The sequence below is a fragment of the Phacochoerus africanus genome, chromosome 11, assembly GCF_016906955.1.
Source record: "Phacochoerus africanus isolate WHEZ1 chromosome 11, ROS_Pafr_v1, whole genome shotgun sequence".
NCBI classification, from domain to species: domain Eukaryota; kingdom Metazoa; phylum Chordata; class Mammalia; order Artiodactyla; family Suidae; genus Phacochoerus; species Phacochoerus africanus.
This window is the reverse complement of record NC_062554.1, coordinates 73,060,883-73,082,830: the sequence shown is the minus strand read 5'-3', so window position 1 is coordinate 73,082,830 and position 21,948 is coordinate 73,060,883. Positions and strand designations below refer to the sequence as shown.

General features: G+C 39.1%; 1 long non-coding RNA gene across 1 annotated transcript; it reads left to right on the top strand.

The window, feature by feature from the left end:
* The first annotated feature begins 6,871 nt into the window (after window positions 1-6,871).
* LOC125110920 (uncharacterized) lies at window positions 6,872-17,003 on the top strand. The gene is made up of 3 exons (XR_007130760.1): window positions 6,872-7,407; window positions 7,940-8,101; window positions 16,819-17,003. It is a non-coding gene; the product is annotated as an uncharacterized LOC125110920 (long non-coding RNA).
* Window positions 17,004-21,948: the final 4,945 nt, after the last annotated feature.

Genomic DNA, 21,948 nt, shown 5'->3' with positions numbered 1-21,948 from the left:
AGCTGCAGTATACATAGAAAATAGTTTCATTTGTTGTTGGTGTTTTTTTTTTTTTTTTAAGGGCTGTACTTGAGGCATATGAAAGTTCCCAGGCTAGAGGTCGAATTGGAGCTGTAGCTGCTGTCTACACCACAACCACAGCAACACAGGATCTGAGCCCCATCTGTGACCTACACCACAGCTCACAGCAATGTTAGGTCCTTAACCCACTGAGCGAGGCCAGGGATCGAACCTGCATCTTCATGGATACTAGTTGGGTTCATTACCACTGCTCCACAAAAGGATCTTCCAGAAAATAGTTTCTGAATTATGAATCTACACTCATGTGAGAAATTTACTAAGGTAAGTACATTATTTTTGTACAGTTCTTTTTGTCTCTAGCCTTATATCATTCAGTCAAGACACTACTTTCCAAAGTAACTTAGATTCCAGTTCTTTCCCTGTTCACATCCTTCAGTGTTATGCTATTCATTTGGGGAGGTGTGCCTGGGAAGCCTGAAGACCTGTTTCATCTCTCTCCAAGTCCTTCCTGCTGAACACCCTGTGACCAACAGTCACCAGCACCTTATAATATGTGGTTTTACATCCATATTAAATCATTCTTTCCCTCACTGTCCCCTAACCAAGTTCCTTTATTGGGAAGCTCCAAAAATTGATACTGAAAATACATTTTTGTTAAAACTCCTTACCTAGAGTTTGTTTCTCCAGAGCTTGTACTGGAGTGATGGAAATGACATGCTCCTTTGTAGTTCAAAGAGCTGCAGGGAACAGAAGCTCCCAAAACTGCCCTGAAGGCAACTGAAACTTTGGGCTTTAGCTGTCATCAGGCAGCCCCACAAGGACTGTCAACAGGTAGGAACCAAGGACTGTTCAAGCTGGCTGACCAGTTGTGGGAGGCCTTCTGGAATGGCAGGTTTTCAAACAGTAGCAAGACTATGGTGTCTTAAAAGCCCCAATTTCTCTTCTGCCGTAGTATGGACCATGTTTCATCCCAGACATTTTGACCTCTGTGGCAGCCATGACTGTGTAGCTCAAGGCATTTTTTTTTTCCTTTGATTTGGTATTTGCTAACTATACTTCAAATATCTCTAGAACCAAATGATTCATTGAACCCTTGAAAGCTAAATGAAAAGAATCTCATATTTTCCTGCTCTTTTTTTGGCCTTTTGATACTCTTTAATTTAAGAGTCAACTTTTCATTTTGAAACTGAAAAGGCTGAAGAACTTAGCCCATTTATATCTTCAAAAAATAATGAAATAGAGAAGCTAAGTCTGTCTTGAGGCATCACAATAATAGAGTCTTCCCACTGAAATGGACAATTGCCTTTGTACAATGGTTAAGGGCAGATGGGAGAAGGAAGAAAGAGAAAGATAATGCCATCTGCCCACCTTATTATTATTTTTTTTTTCCTAAAGCAAGTGTTGAAGATTTTTCAGATGAAATAGGAATGTTCCATTTTACCTCCATGCAGGGATTCTTGGTATAGTAGGAAGTGGTTTTCTACCCATCTGAAAACTCTTCTTAGCCAGGCATCAAAGACTGGAGCCAGAGATGTAAGCAGAGGTGGGGTAGAAAGAGCTCATATGCTGAATCAATCAGCCTGGATTTGATTCAACCTGCTGTCAATTACCAGCAAAGTGACTTTAAGCAAGTCACTTAATTTTTCTGACTCTCTATTTCTCCATCCATAAAGTCACACATACCTCACAGGTTCTTATTAGGATCAGATAAAAAATTTGTGTCAAAAGGCCTGGAACATAATAGGCTTTCTATAAATGTTAATTGAATCAGAAAATAACCTTGGGTCAACGTGTTCTGCCTTTCAGCCAACACCAGTGATAGCATTTTGTGTATAGTGGTTTTGTTGCCTGGCTACTTAGGCACTGCCGTGGACATTATAACACAGAAGAAGCAAACTTTGACAAATGGCAGCTCACATTGTAGAGCTAACGCTTCACACTCAATCACACATGGAGAGGATTATACACTAATATCTACCACAGAATTGTGGCCAAAGACTTAATGTGATGTGGCCTCTTCTGGGTAGGAAGAAATACAACCATAATCTGGTGCCTCAAATAAAGCCCTATTTTAAGGAAAATAAAACTCTTTCAGGAATTTTCTCAGGACTGCTTGCCTTTTTTTTTTTTTTTTTTTCATTCCAACTGGACTCTAAAAAATTTTTTGCAGCTGTTAAAAAATGTTATAAAATATCTTAAAAATTTTTATTTAATAAAGCATTTTCCTGCTCCTTTAAAAGTCAGCTTACTTCATGGAAAGTTGCTACATAATGAAAACTTTCTTAGTTAAATCTCATTAGCAACCAATCCATATCAATAATAAAATTTCCTATTTGTTGCCTTAACCTAAAATAGGGTAACTCTATAATTTATTATCCAGACTGAAACACTTTGGGGAATGAAAGTTGGCTTCGTTAATAATTATGCTGGAACCATAAAGCATATTTAGGGATGGTCTTAGAAAAACCTGGACAGAAGGTCCAGAACTTTCCAGAAATGTTGGCTAGCCTGAGCATTGGTATCTAAGAGAACTAATGCATGAGGGTCCTGCAGAAGGAGTAGGGGCTGTTTTCGTTCAGCAGAAGCATTTCTGGATTCTTTTTTCTCCCCTGAATTGTAAGACTTGCTTGTAATTTAAATTTTAGCACTAGCTGTTACTTTAAGAAAAACACTGTGCTTGAAATTGTCCCAGAATTTCAAAGGAGAAATAAATTTCCTGTATTCATGTCCTAGAATTTCATTTATTGTTTGCTAATGCATTAGAAACATTGTGTTAATTCTGTCATTATTAGATTTGAACCTCATTGTATGGCACACCCTGTGCCCCCGTCCCCTGTAAAGGGATATTTTTCCCACAGGTCTGAGGATATGTGGTTAAAAGACAAATCTTGGCTTTCAGATAAAGCTTGAAGATAAGCAGAATTACCTTTGTATATATTAGATTTTATAGTTATTTTTGTTTAAATATTACTTACAGTGTGTATAATATATATTTGAATCTATTAGATTTATCAATTAGCTACACTGGAAGTTGTCTTAATATTGTGCAATGCATTCTGCAAGTAATTTTCTTAATAACATAATAACATAAATATCCTCATTGATTATTATAACTAACTCACAATTATTTAAAATGTTTTGATAATGGCATTGCACCCTTTTCAGGAATCAGACAAGCTCTATTTATTCTGTCCTTCCTTTTTCAAGTTTTCTATGTTCACCTTGAAAATTCACAACATTTAGGTATATCTTCCAGCTAGTACATTACTGGAGACACTAAAGATTTGAAGGGAAAAAAAATGAACAAATTTTGAAAGCCCTGATTAGTAAGTTTTTTTGGTCAAAAGCTGGATACTATAAAATATTTAACATGTTTATCCCCAGCTGCATTTGCAATTTTATTTTTCTCCTCATTTTTGTATGACATTCATTTTATAACACAAGTGGAATTTTTGAACTATTTTCTATGCGCTGAGCAGGATTATCATTGTAAGGATGACAAAGTGAATGAGACACATGTCCTGTCTAAGGGCGACCACTACCTCATTTTTGCTATTTAGAAAATGGTAACAAGGTAAGGATTCTATTTGTATTGTATGTGTCCAGAGTTTAGAAAAAAAGCTCAAAATATGCAAATTCTAAAATTATTTTGAAGTTCAGCTATTTAAAAGGTCAAGAAAGTTGTTTTCTTCTCAAGAACAGACGGAGATGGAGGAAAACCTGCCAACCAAAGAGGTTCAATTTGGACATGCATTCATTAGCTTCTCCAGGCACTGCCACTCTACCCAGATGAGAGAAGATACTTCCTGAATGTTCTAGGGGCCGTCAGGCTGAATGAGTGCATTTCCCAAAGCAGAAACCCCATTTTCCACCAACATTTAATGATTTCTTTGTTCCCCCTCTATTAAACAAAGGTTTTGATGAACAGTCTTTGCAAAACCCAGTTATTTACCTCTCTCATGAATGTTAGATTGTACAAAATTTCATTTCAAAGTGAAAGATCTTTAATGCAAATGCTCTTGCATAACACCAATTTGGTATAACAGATTGGCTATGAATTTAGATATTTCATTTACAAAGAACCTCTGACTGAGAATGATTAGTAATGCATACTCTCCCTGTGAAGACAGAAAAAATATTGTAGGAACTCATCAAATTATTTGGTAAATATTTGGGTAATTATCACTCATCTAAAGTTGACTGAAAATAACATACATTAAATTTCTGCAGTTCAGTGTTTCAATTTATAGATAAACTCGGTGAAACTGACTAGGGCATTTAAAATCATCATAAGCCAAGTAGAGATAGAGCAAATGATTTTTTTCCAAAATTATGGAGAGTCAAGGGTAGAGAGAATATGAAAAATAAGATATAAATAATCAAATGATCAAACAACACAGAAAGATAGGTTGTGTGAGATTTCAGTAAGTATTATAAATTGGAAGAAGTAGGAAAAGATCAATATGAAGTGAGCACACCCTCAGGTAATTGGCTAAAAGTTGATGACTTGCATTCTTCTATTTTACTCAAAAGCATCCATGAACTGACATGTCTTTCAACTTCCTAAATATATGATTTCCAAACATGTTCCTATGAATAAGGAAGCTTCAAGGATGGGAAATATTGTTCATTTGCTGCCCTTCCACTGAGGCAGCTTTTCCTTCTATTAGTAACCATTTTTGTTACTTAAGAGTCATTTGTATGGTTGTGGAAGTTACTTTCAAGGAAAAATATCTGCATTCTAAAACCATACAGCAACTCTTGGGATGCTGTTGATTACCACCCCATCTTTATAACTTTTTAGGGAGTCTCCTGTGTATACTTAGTCCACATTACAATGAATAGATTGGGAACACTTTTCTTTGAATTTATCCAAAGTGGGTTGAAGGTCACAGTTACATAAAATAGTGGTGATCCTTTTCATATTACATGCCACTATTAGAATCACTTAAATGTTCAGTTTTGGAAGCTAGCGTTCATAAAATAGTAAACACTGCCTCATCCTAATTTATTAGGACTCTAGTCTAGAAAAAGCAGTATCATTATTACCACAACTAAGATTTCTATTCTTCACAAATTATAGAAGTTTCCAGGATTGGCTTTTCCAAATTTATCCTATGTTATTTTACCATTAAATTAGGAAATTTTTGAACCCTGTGTGTAAAGATATAAATTTAATTCTTAAGACAATCTTTAAACCTGGAAATTGTCAATTAATGTTCTTAAACCTTACTTGACAGGTTCTATTAGCTTTCAAAGGCTAACAATTTAATTTCATCTTTGTTTTGTAAAACTGGGCTTCCATGCTAATTAGAGTTGGTCTGTCATTAGCTGTAGTGTCAGACTATGAGGGAATATAGAACACCAAAGTTTTTTTTTTTTTTTACTATGGCTGATTTTTCATCATTTTCATTTGACTTTTTAAAAAATTTATTATCTATTTTCTTTTTGTAACTTTGAAAGTAGTTGTGATTGTGTTTATTTTTTTTAAATTGTTTAAAATTTTATTTTATTTTTGATGTGGTATATATAGACAATGGAATACTACTCAGCCATAAAAAAGAACAAAATAATGCCATATGCAGCAGTATGGATGGAACTAGAGACTCTCATATTGAATGAAATAAGTCAGAAAGAGAAAGAAATACCATATGATATCACTTATATCTGGATATAATATACAATACAAATGAACCTTTCCACAGAAAAGAAAATCATGGACTTGAAGAATAGACATGTGGTTGCCAAGGGGGAGGAGGAGGGAGTGGGATTGATGGGGATCTTGGGGTTAATAGATGCAGACTATTGCCTTTGGAATGGATTAGCAATCAGATCCTGCTGTGTAGCATTGGGAACTATGTCCAGTCACTTATGATGGAGCATGATAATGTGAAAAAAAGAATGTATACATGTATGTGTAACTGGGTCACCATGCTGTACAGTATAAAATTGACATAACACTGTAAACCAGCTATAAGGGGGAAAAATAAAAATCATGATAAACACAATGCTGTTAGTTTCAGGTGCACAGCAAAGTGAATCAGTTATACGTATACATACACCCATGCCTTTTCAGATCTTTTCTCATATAGGTCACTACAGAGTGTTGAGTAGATATCCCTATGCTATGCAGTAGGTCCTGGCTATCCATTATATATGTTATATATTATATATTATATTCCCTAGTAGCTCTTCTTTTAACTTTTGTGTAGGTGTGCAATGCACTTCTGGAGGCCCTATGCCATCTTCTGTTTCACACTCAGAGAGCTTAAGTGAAGTTTGATACCTGCCTAAATTCACAACATTTGTAATTTTTCCAAACAAGATTTTCTTTACATTTAAGTACACTTACAGCATTTTCCCTGGGTGAATACAGTCTTTGATTTAAGAAATATATTATTCATTTTATTTCAAAATAGAGATTTTATGTATCAAACTTCCAAAGGGAAGTTAAAAATTCAGTTACAAAACAAGATTCAAACAGTCTGTCTCTGGAGCAACTGCCTTTTGGGGGCTCAGATTCTTCATGCTTCTACCCCTTAATTTAGAAGGGTGCAAACCTGGCAGTGAAGACGGTATTGAAGAGCTGAATGTTTTAGCTGTAGATGACCAGGACTAAAGTCAACACCTGACCCCAATAAACCAATTGGATTATTTCTTTCTTTTTGTAAAGGGCCCCACCTGTGGCATATGAAAGTTCCCAGGTTAAGGGTCCAATCAGATCGCCAGCCTACACCACAACCACAACAATGCCAGAAGCAAGCCACGTCTTCGATCTACACCACAGCTCGAGGCAAGGCCGAATCTTTAACCCACTGAACAGGGCTAGAGATGGAACCTGTGTCCTCAGGGGTACTAGTCGGGTTCCTTACGGATGAGCCACAGTGGGAACTCCTGTGGATTATTTCTTAAGTGTGCTAAAATCAGGGCTCTCTCTCTCTTACACACACACACACACACACACACACACACACTTTCTCTGGCTGGAACTGTTATCCATGGAACAGTTATCACTGTTGGGATGAAAAGCAGCATAGCACACTGGCATGCAAGATGGAAGATAAAAAAAAGAAACCAAATCCAGCCTAATACAGGGGAAAATATGGGAGAGACATCTGGAAAATTGTAGTTCTGGATTTTAGTCCTTATCTGTCTTTGGCATCCTTAGGACGTTTCTGTTTAATGAATTTGTTGTTGTTGTTGTTCAAGCTATTTCAAATTCCATTCTCTCACTTGTTAACAAAACAGTTCCAAGTAGTTTTATCACCCAGTCATACCCACTGGCACAGGAAAGCAAGAGCTGGTTGCCACTATTTCGCTCATATTCTTTGACTGGTCTATATTACGGTGGCTTTTCCAGAAGAACCTGAGATGATCACTCTGCAGGTAAATGCATGAAAGGGGGGTGGGGGATGGGGAGGGTGCTCTGCCCTTTGCTTCTCCTGCTTCAACCTTCTCTGCAGCTTCAGTGGCAGTGCTAGATCCTGCAGGCCTGCTGGATTCTGCAAGCAGCTCGGGCTTGGTTCATTTATCAAAACTGACTGGTTTCTGTTCCCTGCCTGGCCAGAGTGATTTTTGTTCCTTTGGCTACAGGACAGTAGAAAGGAACTAATGGGCAGAAAATTAGGAAAGTTGAAAAGTGTGAAGAATGGAAGAGGCAAGGGAAGCAGATGATGAAAAGGGAAGTGATGAAAAAGCAAAGAGCCCTGGGGCTGGTCAGGAATAAAGGCAAACAGGTGGAAGGAATAATAATGAGTGTGAACTAAATAAATAAGGGGCAGGAGAATGCAGAGGGCTGCACCCACCCACCAGATACACAGGAAAACTTATCTTCACTCTTCCGGCCTCTTCTGGCCTCACTTTTTCCTGAGTTTTAGTCAAAAGATATCATTCCTTATTGCCTCTTTCATCTCCACAGGAGTTCAAACCTTCTCTACTGCCTGTAAATCCAGGCATCCCAGCCTTTCTCTCAACTCTGGTTGGACATTAAAATCACTTGAGGAATATTTTAAGATGCTGACACCTGGGCTCCACATCAGACCACATATATAAGAGTCTCTGGAAGTGTGACCCAGCACTGGTATTTTATCTTTTTATTGAACTATAGTTGATTTAAAATGTTGTGCTAATTTCAGGCATACAGCAAAGCAATTCAGTTATACATATGTATTTTTTCAGATTCTTTCCATTATGGGTTTTTACAAGTAATGAACATCATTACCTGTGTTATACACTTGGACTATGTTGTTTATTTATTTGATATAAAGTAGTGTGTATGTGTTAATCTCAGATTTATCCCTCCTCCCACCCCCTTCCCCTCTGGTAACCGTAAGTTTGTTTTCTATCTCTGACAGCGCTGGTATTTTTAAATGCTTCCCAGCTGGGTTGAAGACTCCTCACTTTCAACTTCCTGTGTCCAGAGCCATATAATAAACACTCTGTCAATGTTGCATTTCTTCTGCCTCAGATTTCTTCAGCTATTGTCCCTCATAGATTTGACTTCCTTGTGATCTTGGAGGAAAATTGTCCAATGTCCTTTCTGAGATAATGCCCAGTGTGTGTCCGCCACCTATGCTTTGTTACATTAACTCGCTTTATTGTCACTTCTCTTTCTCATTTCATTTTTTCCCTTTTCTTAACTTAAAAACTGCCCCAGACAATTTCTCATGAAGGAAAACGTCTCTTTGTCCAGCTTCCTCTCCCAGTATCAATTCTTTATTATTTCTTCTTCCTACTGGCTATGTACATGTTTGATGTTGCAACATAGTTTCGTGGCACTGCTTTGATGGCACTGCTCAAAGACACTGATGAGATGAATGACTCTCTGGTGCTCAGATCCCATAACTTACCTTTGTCCTCATTCACCCCAACTTTACTACACTACTTGATAATCCTGCTTGTCCCCTTGAGATTCTTGCAGATATCTCTTGCCTTTAGCTAAGATGTTCTACCAGCCTCCCTCTATCAGTCCCCCAAAGTCTCGCCTCCTTTTAAATCTCATTTCAAATTTCCCCTCATCTATGACAGCTTTTATGTCATAGAACTCTCATATCATAGAATCAACCTCTACAGCTATTAACAGTAATCCTTCCCTTTATAACTAATCATGTTAGATATTTGGAATGCTGCCTTAGAAAAACAGATATCTATTTTTTTTTGTAGTAAAACTTTAATGTTTGTTTCATACAGAAATACTAGAGGAGTTCCCACTGTGGCTCAGCAGGTTACAATCCCAACCAGTATCCATGAGGATGCAGGTTTGATCCCTGGACTCTCTCAGTGGGATAAGAATATGGTGTTGCCATAAGCTATGGTGTAGGTCAGAGATATGCCTTGGATCTTGAGTTGCTGTGGTGCAGACTGGCAAATATAGCTCCAATGTGACCCCTAACTTGGGAACTTCCATATGCCATGAGTGCAGCCCTAAAAAGCAAAAAAAAAAAAGGGGGGGGGGAAGAAAAAAAGAAATACTGGAGTTCCCTGGTGGCTCAGCCAGTTAAGGATCTGGCATTATCACTGCTGTGGCGTGGGTTTGATTCTGGCCAGGGGACTTTGGTATGCCACAGGTGCTCCCCTCCACCCCCTAAAAAGAATTACTAACAAGTCTGGAAGGTGTATTTGGATGAGAGGAGTAAAGAAGGCAAAGTTGGGTCCCAGGAGTCTGGCTTGAGCAAACAACCTTTAAAAAGGATTTGTTAAAGTAGTGAGAAATGAAAAGTTTAGCATTTTAGAGGAGCTGTATGCAAATGCCTGAGGGCTATGCAGATTCTTAAACAAGGTAAACACATAATATTTTGTTAGTGTTGAGGCCATGGAAGTAAATCCAATTCTCTGAGAGCATTCAAAGCGAGAGGAGGTTGACAGAAGCCTGCAGACACCAATATTTGAGAATAAGATAAAGAAGAGATTGTAACTATTTAGATCAAACATATAATGTATAAAGTTAAATACTTTTAAATACTTGGAACCACCGAGATAGATTACAGCTTTCATTATCTTATGCACAAAATGGGGCATAGTACATTAAAGAAAATTAAGTCAATCTAGTAGGAGACGTGTTCTTCATGGACTCCCTGTAGTTGGGTTTTTTGTTTTTGTTTTTTGTCTTTTTAGGGGCACGCCTGTGGCACATGGAGGTTCCTAGGCTAGGGGTCAAATCAGAGCAACAGCCGCTGGCCACAGCCACAGCCGCAGCAACACCAGATCCGAGCCGCATCTGCAATCTACATCACAACTCACGCCGGATCCTTAACCCAGTGAGCAAGGCCAGGAATCAAACCTGCAACCTCATAGTCCCTAGTCGAATTCATTTCCTCTGCATCACGATGGGAACTCTGAACTCCCTGTAGTTTTTTTTTTTCCTGTCCCAACCCTACTCAGAACTTTTGCTTGTGACTCTGCCTGTGACACTTCAAGTTTTCTATTTCTCCCAGCAGCGGCTAGTATCTCCAAAATATTCAATCCTGTCCTTTAGGACAGTCCCTGTCCTTAGAAAAACCTAGGAATGGTAAGCGCCTAGAACCTGAAGTGCCTATTAAAAGTGTGGCTATCTGTTTGCTAGAGAAGTTTTACAAGTTAACAACTGTTACAGAAAATTAATGTACAAAGAGATGGTGTAGGGAGTAAAGTAACCTATTTGCTCAAGTATGATTACATCTTCTCAGTTTGAAGCCTTCTCTGATTCTCATCATCCTCATCCTTCCTAACATTTAGGGAACATCTTATGTGTCAGGTGTTGTGCTAAGTGATTTACTCCTTATAACAACTCAGTTATGATCCTTTCAAAAAGTAGAAACTGAGGTTTAGAATAAGTCATCCGAGGTCACATAATTATTAAGTATCTACAGTAGTTGTCATACAAAAATATAATCCAAGAGTCCCAGCCATCACAACTACGGCCATGGTTACGTTCAGATGGTTACGGCCAGTTTATGTTCGTGTTTCTAAAACTTGTTTTAATGTCATTTGTGCATTTTATTTTAATTATGTGACTTCATTAAATATTACGTGAATCAATGATATGGAAGGATTAAAGAAAGGATGGTGTTTTGTGATGAAAAACAAGTTGAATGAATTTACAAACAACTTTGTAAACATGGATTGCTTAGCACTGCTTTTGAATTCAGTATGGACGAAATATTAATAACATTTCTAAAACTTTATTCAGTATTCAAATTGCCTTCCAAGTCTCTAAACAGTTGTTGCACATTTTTAAGTTTTTTTTAAAAATTGAGATATAATTGACATATACATTACTTTCAAGTGTAGAATATAGTGATTTGATATTTGTATGACTGTGAAATGAGCAATAACTCCAGTTAATATCCATCCCCATAAATAGTTAACAATTTTTTTTTTCTTAAATGATGGCGACATTTCTTTTTTTTGGCCTTACCTGCGACATGCAGGAAGTTTCAGAGCCAGAGGCTGAATCTGTGCCACAACAGTGACTACTCTAGATCCTTAACCTGCTGAGCCACCACAGAACTCCTTTTTTAGGGGGGGCTTCTAATATCTATTCTCTTAGCAGCTTTCCAATATGCAGTATAGTATTATTAACTGTAATCACCATGCTGTACATTACATCCTCATGACTTGTTTATTTTATTTTTTGTTTTGTTGGGCCACACTGGTGGCATATGGAAGTTCCTGGGCTAGGGGTCAAATCAGAGCTGCAGATGCCAGACTACACCATCTTGCGGCAACGCCAGATCTATAACCCACTGAGCGAGGCTAGGGATTGAACCCACATCCTCATGTAAATTTGCAGGACATTTATATTGGATATATAATATACATACAAACACACATATACACGTTTATATGTAAATACGTACATTTCAACATCTGTGGTCATTTTTCTAGACCAGATAGTTTGTATATTATATTTAGATATTAACAGGTATGTCTCTGTAAATTCTCTACCTGCAACTCTTTTTAAAAATTTGCCACAATGTTGGAGTTCCTATCGTGGTGCAGCAGAGGTAGCTGGTTCGATCCCGGGCCTCGCTCAGTGAGTTAAGGATCTGGCATTGCCGTGAGCTGTGCTGTAGTTTGCAGACGCGGCTTGGATAGGGCGTTGGCTGTGGCTGTGGCGTAGGCTGGCAACTGTAGCTCCGATTAGACCCCTAGCCTGGGAAACTCTATATGCCACAGGTGTGGCCCTAAAAAAGGACAAAAGACAGGAAAAAAAAAAAAGGAATTTGCCACAATGTGCTATATAAAAATACATAGAAATTTCTGTGAGCATTTGTCTGTGACTTTCCACTATTACCTCATGCCAGGAACTCCATCTACCCCTCTGTGTTCCATTGGGTGCACTCAATTTTGTGTCCAGCACGAGTTGTGTCATGTACTCATCATGCAATGTTGACAGTCCAGAAAATAACTTGTTTTGATGAGCAGCCCGTCTTTCACATCTCATCAGTCTGCGTTAGCCTCTGTGGAACTCTGTTGAACCATCATGAACACAACCAATAGCATATTCCTGGTGACACGTCTGTATGTGTGTAGGAGGCAGAGTAGACTCAGGCACAGAAGAAACTCTGTCCTCTTCCATGTCTTTTTCAAACCAACAACAACTAACCCCCCATTGTTGTTTCTATACCAAGGAGGGGGGAGAAGTTCTTCCTTTCCACAATGAAAGTTTTAATCAAAGAAGTATTCCATTGAGAGCAGGTCTAAGTATAAATATTAGGGATATCTGTTTTTGTCCTGCTCTAATATGCATATTCTATTAGTAACTGAATAATAACAACGTACTTAAGAAGGGTAAAGTTACAAACCCTTGAGGAGGAAAAAGACTTGTATAATGAAAATGCTACCAGACACTTAACTCTAGCAGCTCTGGCAGGGACAATTATAATATAATTTATCACCGGAAAGCACATTGAGATGCAGCATACATAATCATCTTATCAGTAAGCTGAGAACAGTAGCAAAACTCATTTGAATTAAGAACCCAAAAATGTTAGTCTCAAGGAAATTATAAGGTGTCAAGCAATCAGTAAAATTGAGATGAATGCTAACAGTCTTTCAAGAGGTAAAGTTAATTTTTTTCGGACTCAAGTCTGTAACTATCAGAGGAGTAAGAATGGCTTGTTAAGGATGTATACAAACTTAGAATAAAAATTTTTCTACTTTATTTTTTTCCAGAGAACCTATATATTTAGGTCCCATTACGAAAATAAAATTATTTCCATTTGCTGCGAGCCTAAAACTACATCATCCAGGACCCAAACATTTAATGCAGTGTTTAGGTTTTCTCTGCTATTGTCCCAATTTTATTTTGCCTATAAGGGACTCTGTGCTATATATAAATGACCATTATGCTCTTGTTTGGACTGAACTGCGAGCTCTACTAAAAAGGTAATATCTGGCACATTTTTAAGTAGTACTTTTGCAAGAGACTCTTCATGGGTAGGGTAAGAAAGAGTGGTCTTTTTTGTACCATCCATTTTCCAGAAAGAATTTCTTAATAAATGCCAGCCCTAGAGGGCTTTCTCATGTTCAAGGTGAGCGACCCTTGGCACAGTGCAGACAAGCAGCTCCCTTTTCTTTTTCTCCTCAGAGCTGATGAGCCAGGATGTAATTTCCAAAATGAGCCGTTCTAAGAAACACCAGAAAAATAAGCAAAAGAAATGCAAAACCATAAAAGTAAAATACATTATAAAGCGGGAGTGTCCAATTTATGACATCTAAAGACTACAAAGAAGCAGTGTTGGCAAAGGATTAAAAGACATGAGTCAAGCTGACTTGTCTTGCTGTAAAGTCTTTGTTTTGCCTTATGCCAGGTATTTGTGCCTAGAGACGATGTGTAACCTGAAGACCTCCATTTTTGTTTCCATGTGTTTTTTTAATGTGTAAAATGTGATTAGTAACTCCTATTTTAGGGGGCTGTCATAAGAATTACAGTTTGCAAGTAAGCATGAGGTAGTTTTTATATGGAAGCTGTTTTGATCAAGAATACCAAGTTGCACACTGTGACAACTGGCACTGCCTTTCGAGGATGTGGAGCACCCTTATAGTTAGTTCAAAGCTCCTAAACGGATTCAATCATGGTACTATCTGTGACCTCGCCAGTAGGTGCTGCTTTGTGTCAGAATCTGGCCATGACCCACATGTAATAAATGAAAAACAAAAAACAAAAAACAAAAAAAAAACCTCAAAACATTTTAACCCGGTTCAAAAGCCCTTTGCCTTTTAAAGGCACACTCTCCCCAGTCTTTAATTCATTTGGATAGTACCAATGTCAGGTTCATATGCAACCCCCTGAAGCCTCCTCAGTTTAAGTGTCTCAATTCTAGACACAACTGGAAAACTCCTTTTCCCCCTCCTATTTTCCCTGAGAGTGGGGTGCGTGTTCTTGTCAAAGGAGTGTAGTTTCCTAACATTGCAGTATCTGAAGCATTTAAAAATAATCCTGTGCATAGATTCACTCCTTCATCTTGCCTTAGATCCTTCCTGTGAACACAGCGAGGCACATTAAAAAAAATCACCACCCTGGCCAACACGAGGTCTCATTAAGGGAGAAAAAAGAAGGGTAGAGAGGGACAACCACACCCTCTCCAGCAGGAGGCAGGAAGGGTTGAGATGGAGGGCAGAGCAGAACTGGGAAAAAGCCCCCTGCAGTCTGGGCCTTGTGCAAAATATAAGGCAGCAGCAATGGTCCCCCCCACCCACCCAGAGTAAGGGGTAGGAATGCAGAGATGGCTCACAATGCAGGTGCAGGAAAATTAGGGTCTTTTTTTTGTCTGAGGGTGAAGAGAACTGATGAAAATTCTCCATCTCTCCAGACCCCTCACTATTTCTTTTAGACACAATGACCAGCGTTCATAAAAAAATATTATGATATGCATTAAAAAAGCAAGAAAACACATTGTCAAGAATAAACAGTCAATAGAAGAAAATCCAGGCATGGAACAGATGTAAAATGATCACACTGGGACATTAAAGTAACCATTCCTATTGGCCAGCGGCAGCAGCTCCTGGGAACTTAATTGGAACTGCAAATTTTGGGCCTCCCCTCAGGCCCACAGAGTCTTGGAAGGGTACTCAACAATTTAGGGTTTAACAAGCCTGCCAGGTGATTGTGGTGCTAAAACTTAAGAATGACTCACTATACTAAAGAAATTGAATTCACTACCATAAATAAAGATAACACCCAAGCCTAGATAGTTCCATGAATAAATTCCATTAAATCTTTAGAAATAAATAATAGCAGTGCACCATAAAATTTTAAGAAAATAAAGGAAAGTGGAACAGTTTTGAACTTATATCAGAAGATCAGCATAAGCCTGATACCAACCTGATAGAGATATTATAGGAGAAGAAAACTATAGACCAATATCTCTCATGAACCTATATATTAAAAATGTGGAGTTTGCTAGTGGCCTAGCAGTTAAGGATTCAGTGTTGTCACTACTATGGCTCAGATTACTACTGTGACTCAGGTTTTATCCCTGCTCTGGGAACTTCTACATGCCAAGGGTGCAGCCCCAAAATAAATTAATTAATTAATATAATAAATTAATATGTTAGCAAAATATTAGATAATTTTTTTTTGTCTTTTTGCCTTTTCTAGGGCTGCTCGCGCGGTATCCGGAGGTTCCCAGGCTAGGGGTCGAATCGGAACTACAGCTGCCAGCCTATGCTAAAGCCGCAGCAACACCAGGTCTGAGCCCCATCTACCATCCACACCACAGCTCATGGCAACGTTGGATCCTTAACCTACTGAACGAGGCCAGGGTTCGAACCCGCAATCTCATGGTTTCTAGTCAGATTTTTTTCCGCTGCACCAAGATGGGAACTCCCTTAGGGCGTAATATTTTAACCTCAATTAGTCCACATGGCATCATGTACACAAAATTTGGTATGTTGCATAAAATAGATCTGCTATTTTAATGGTCACACCTTAACTGGGCAAGTAAAAAATTCACTCAATTCAGTAATAAAATATCACATAATGACTCAGTGATGTCACTAAAATAGCGCTACACAATCTAGTTTACAGCTGTTTTTTGAAAAGCTTAAAAAAAAATTAAGCTTTTCACTAACAGTGCCTTTGACACTATAAGAAATATCCTTGAAAAAGAAAAGAGTAAAATAAAGTTAAGCTAGACAAAACTGGCTGAAAGATATCAGTATAATTGTAATAAAATATATAAGGGGATTAAATCAGATTTACTCCAATCCTTTACAGATTCAGAGGTAAAAATGGAAACATTCATATTTTAACAGGTGGCTAATTACTACTCTAATAGGAACAGCATTCATGTCACCAGCAACAGTCAGAAAACATTCTCTTGACGGTGATGTTCAGGGTAGTTCTGTCCTGTTACATCCAGTTGTTTCCTTCTTAAAGAAGCAAGCCAAAAATGAATTGGAAAAGCAGTTACCTTTCAGAGTCAGCTGCAGGCATAGCCACAGGGTCTATGCACATAAATAATGTTCTGATGCTGTCCAGACAAGCTGGTGACTCACTCCCAGGCTTGCCCTCTGGAGAGAATCATAATTACTGGAAAATTTGACAATTTTCTGCCTCATGTTGTGAATGTCCAGAAAGCACCCATGTATGTTTAATGAACAAATAAAGCATTTGTTTTGCTGGTTTGAGTGACTCAATGTAACGCTTCAATCTTTGGATCAATAAAAGACTAAAATATCTTCTACCAATTCTTAAAGTAGCAAGAAAAGGAAGTGACATCAGTAAGATATGTGTTGGCAAAACAACCTGTGACTAAAGGCCAAACTAAAATATATCATCCTTACTTTCTCTTCCGTTCATTCTTTCAACAGATATTTATTGAGCATCTGTCATGACCAAGGTCAAGTGTGCTCCCAGGGTGCTTCAGGAAGCTACGACACCACCACAGGGAAATATGGCAGTACATGGTGGGCGACGTTAGAAGGAATGTTCAATATTCTTCCCACTTATGATCAACTTATCAACAACTGTAATAAATGAGACTGCTTGAAGAGAACTTTTACTTGGGCAATAAGATAAGGCATCTGAGACACTTCTTACCTCTCCCCAAGACCACCAATCCACTTAAAACTCTTTTTTTTTTTTTTTTTTTTGCCATGCAGGCATCATGCACAAGTTCCTGGGCCAGGGAGCAAACCCCAGCCACAGCAGTGTCAAGGCTGCCTCCTTAACCTACTGTGTCACAAGTGAACTCCCACAACTCCTTTTTAAAAAATACAGTAGTTATCTGTTTCTCTTCCATTCCTTTTAACTGGGATATTCCATTATGCAACATTTCAATAACATCCTTGCTCACATTCTAAATAAATTTATTTTGATATCGTTTGTCTTGCAAAATACCAGTCCTGGATAAACCCACTTAATGATTCTCTCCTTGCTTGTATTCACTGTTGACATTCCAGTAACTTTTTTCCCCCCATATAATCTGACAGTCAATTACTCAGCAGTGACTATTTTAAACCTTTTCCGTTTTCCTGAAACTTCCATCCCTGCTACTTTCCGCTTCTTCCTTGGTGTTAGTAGTTGACATTACCTACTGTCTCAGAGGGAAAGTACGTGCCATCTATAGGGATAGAGTAGGCACAGGTGGTTGTGGAAGTCCTAACAGGGGATCATAGATAAAGAGGGAAACCTGGGAGCTGTTGGGAGACCACTGTAAATTCAAGAAAAACGTCAGAATAAGGCAGGCTTGCTTAACTGGTGGAGGTGCGAGAATTGCCTCAGGTCATTGGGTGGGGGATGGAATGAAGCCTGCATTTAGATTCAGACCAAGAGCAGGAGTTTGAGGACCAACCTTCAGCTGATTTGAATACACACCTTACCGGATACTAAGGAGGAGCTACTACTCCCTGAAAGGAAGAGGCGGGCCTTTCTCACCCCCCTCCCCTTGGGTATAAAACTGGCCCACCAGGTCCTCTGGCAGAGCTTCCCTGCCTGTCTGCCTGCCTCTTTTAGAAGCGTCCTATCCTAACAAATCTGATTCTTGCCTGTCACATTGTTTCTTGCTGAATTCCTACTGTGCGGAGGTATAAAGAACCTGAGCCTTGCTCAGTCCAGACAAAGGGTGAGTAACTTGAATTTCAAAGCATGGGATTAAGTCCCAACCTGGCTTTAGGTTGGGTTTGAGTCCTGGCATGTGGGTTCAAGTCCCATCTGGGTTTTGGCTGTGTTCAAGTCCCAACACGTGGGTTCAAGTCCCAGCACATGAGTTCAAGTCCCCATCTGTGTTCTGGCTAAGTTCAGGCCATTAGTGCTATCAGTTTCACCATCAGGTGACATTTCCTCCATGCCTAAATCACCAAAGGCTCTTCTCTCTTTAGCAAGAGGGCCTCTTCCTTGTAAAATTCAAAATCTCCTAGCTGTTATTGGGAGGCCATCCTCACCCACATTTTTAGGAAGTTTACACAATCAATTTTTTTTTCCTCTGCAATTCTTTCTAATTGTCCCTTAAGCCTGAATATTTTCAATTGCTTTGAAGCTCTCTCAAGTTTTTCCCAAAGATAAAACTAAAACCCTCACACCCCTTCAGCTACAGCAAACCTATCAACAACATTGTGCATATTTTATTATTCTCAATTCTCATTTCATCATCACCAGTCAGCACTCTAATCTAGCTTGAACTCCCTTCACTCCAACAAAGCAGAAATCCCTGCAACTTCCATGCCACCAAATGCAATTATCTTTTTAGGTTTTCATCTTACTTAATTTCACAGTGTATTTGACAATGTTCATTATATCTCCTTTTTTTTTTTTTGTCTTTTTGCCATTTCTTGGGCTGCTCCTGCGGCATTGGAGCTTCCCAAGCTAAGGGTCTAATCGGAGCTGAGTCACTGGCCTACACCAGAGCCACAGCAACCCGGGATCCGAGCCGTGTCTGCATCCTACACCACATTTCACAGCAACGCCGGATTGTTAACCCACCGAGCAAGGGCAGGGACCGAATCCGCAACCTCATGGTTCCTAGTCGGATTCGTTAACCACTGTGCCACAGCGGGAAGTCCAATATCTCCTTCTTAAGACACTTTTGTCTTTTAAGGTGTTATATCACATTCTCCTGGCTTTCCCCTTGTATTCAGCCGTAGCTTCTCAGTGTCCTTAACATGCTCTTTCTTCTACCCTGGAAGTAATTCTTGGTCCTTCTCCAGACCAGATATAGGCTCTTTGCTGCTTTTATGTCTCTCCCTAAGCAATCCCATGGTTTACAATTCATATGCCTCTATCGGACATAAATCTTAGGTACTTCCTCAACTGCCTTCTTATTTTTTCTTGGCCAGCACCCCACCCAGACCCAGCCACACCTCTGCTTCAAGGTGAATAGTGAGGTTGCTTGATTTAGATGTTAAAAGCTGAGGAGAATTTTACAAGGTGGAGGATGGAAGTAGAAGAAATTATCCCAGATATTTAAAATGGCAAAACAAAGGCACAAATTCATAAGAAAAAAAGGTCACGGTGTATTTTGGAATCAGGAAGTAGCCTGCTTGACACGAGCACAAGCTTTGAAAATTGGTTGACCCACGGGAGTTCCTGTCATGGCTCACGGCTTAAGGAACCCGACTAGTATCCTCGGTCTTGCTCAGTGGGTTAAGGATATGGTGTTGCTCTTAGCTGTGGTGTAGGCTGGTGGCTAAACCTCCATATGCCGCGGGTGCGGCCTTAAAAAGAGAAAAGACCAAAAAAAAAATTGGTTTTTTTTGACCCTGAATCATGGAGGCATCCGATTGTCAGATAAGGAGCTGAGTCCCCACTCAAAAGATAACAGTGATCCCATGATGGTTTTCAATGAGGGCTATATGGTAACAAAACAGCAGCTTAAGATAAACTCCAGAGCCTTATGCAAGGTGGCCTTATGGAAAGAGACCATAGAAGCTAGAACATGATGTTGGGACATAACAATTTTAGGTTTCCTGTTTTGGAGAGATAAAGCCTTCAATCAAGGTGAAAATGAGAACTAGAAAAATGGGCCTCGGAAATACAGCTAAGGACAGCAACTAAATTTCATGTGCAGGACAGACAGCAAGTGAAAATTCAGGCTAAAAGTCTCTTGAAGGTTGAAAGTAATTGCAAAAGGGGAGTCACTGTTTAATGCTCAAAAGGGGATTTGGAAACCTGGATCTAGCTTCTTGGAAAAAGGCCTGGGGTGTTCATATTATTTTAAAAGTCATACTCAGACTTCCTGTTGTGGCTCAGAGGAAACGAATCTGACTAGTATCCACGAGCATGCAGGTTTGATCCCTGTCCTTGCTCAGGATCCAGAATTGCTGTGGTGTAGGCTGGCAGCTGCAGCTCCACCTCGACCCCTAGCCTGGGAACTTCTTTATGCTGTGGGTGCAACCCTAAAAAAGCAAAAATAAAAATAAAATGAGTCATACACAAGGAGATGGTAGCTGGAAATGTCAAAACCGAGTTTTCCAAAGAGAAGGATAACTAGGGAAGCAAAAGAAAAGAAAGTCAAGGATAAGATTTTAGGAGGTTTATATAATGTTGAGTGAAGGAAACAAAACAGATAAGCAATGAAGAAATGAATTTGTGCAGAGCCAGAGATTCCAAGGACAGGAAGCACATCAAGAATGCTTTGAGGAGCCGGGGGGAGCAGGTGGCAAATTGGGAGGGTTTTTAAACCCTTGCAAGGGATTAGGAAGAGACTGATGAAAGCAGCTCAGTCTTTGAAGAAATGTTGTAGTTAAATGGGGAAAAAAAAAATAGTCATAAGATACTAGTTTAAGGAAGGAGTTGAAAAGTTTGTTTTTATTTGCTTGCTTTAGGCTAAGGAAAATCTGATAGCAGATTTATACAGTGTGGAAGGGTGGTTACTGGAGAGGGGGACACAGTATGGTAAAGAAATGCCTAGGTGATACACATTGTAGAGGATGGAAGAAACCAAAGGAAATTTGAGGAGGAGGGAAATGTGAGTTACAGAAAAAATGAAGGACGCCTTGTCCTTCCAGTCACTGCTGAAAATAGCACAGTTGTGAGGACTCTAGAATGATGCGCTCAGAAGTCTTTTCAAAATGGATGAGATAAAGTTTTAGGGCACTGTTGGAAAAGAAAGATAAGGGAGGAATCAGATCACCTGCTGTTATTCATCTCCTAAAATGACCATTTCGTAAATGTACGAAATGGAAAAGAGGGGCTGCCAAGGTAGTTTTCCAGCATTTCTTTTGAAAAGTGATTAATGAGTTTTGCCCAAATGACTGTTGTTTATCTGTTATATTTAGAAAAGTCTGAACCTGGGAAGGCGAATAGGTTTAATCTGTCACGTCAATTCCAATTGATTAGTAAACCTGCTGTGCCACAGGGAAGTGTGAAGCCTGTTCTAGCTCAGCAGGAGAGTATTTTGTGATTGATTAGCAATGTCTACTTTGGGCTAAGCACAGAGGTTGATAGATTTGCTAACTCCGGAACCATAACTATTAGTTATTTTGTCCAATTTTCTAATACACAGATCTGAAGCAAGAGAGCATTTAGATATTCCTCACAGGTTTATATGAAAGTAGAAATATCAGGCAAAGCCTTCCTACTTTTAAGATTCCTTAGCTAAAATATTTGGACTATGGAAATCAGGTTTTGAATCCTGTGGCGTTCAAGCGGAAATACCAGACCCCACTCATTTCTCTAAACTGTTTTCAGACTTCATGTTTGCTCCTTTCTTCCCAGTTGATCTGGGACTGGCTCCTAACATATTTGAATTTTACATTTATATATATTTATACACATACATACACATACCCAGATTTGCACCACTATTCAAGACCGGTCATCTGATAGTCCTTTCTGTAGAACAATGCTCTGGATCAAAAAACTTTGAAAATGTGCTCTTTTTAGTGGAATGAAGCAAGGGAGAATGCAGAGAGGGAGGAAAGCAGCAGCATCTCTATGTAGAGACAAGTCTCTGCGATGAGGCAGGGTTGGTGGGGTTGCCATGGCAAGACCTTCTCTAGTGC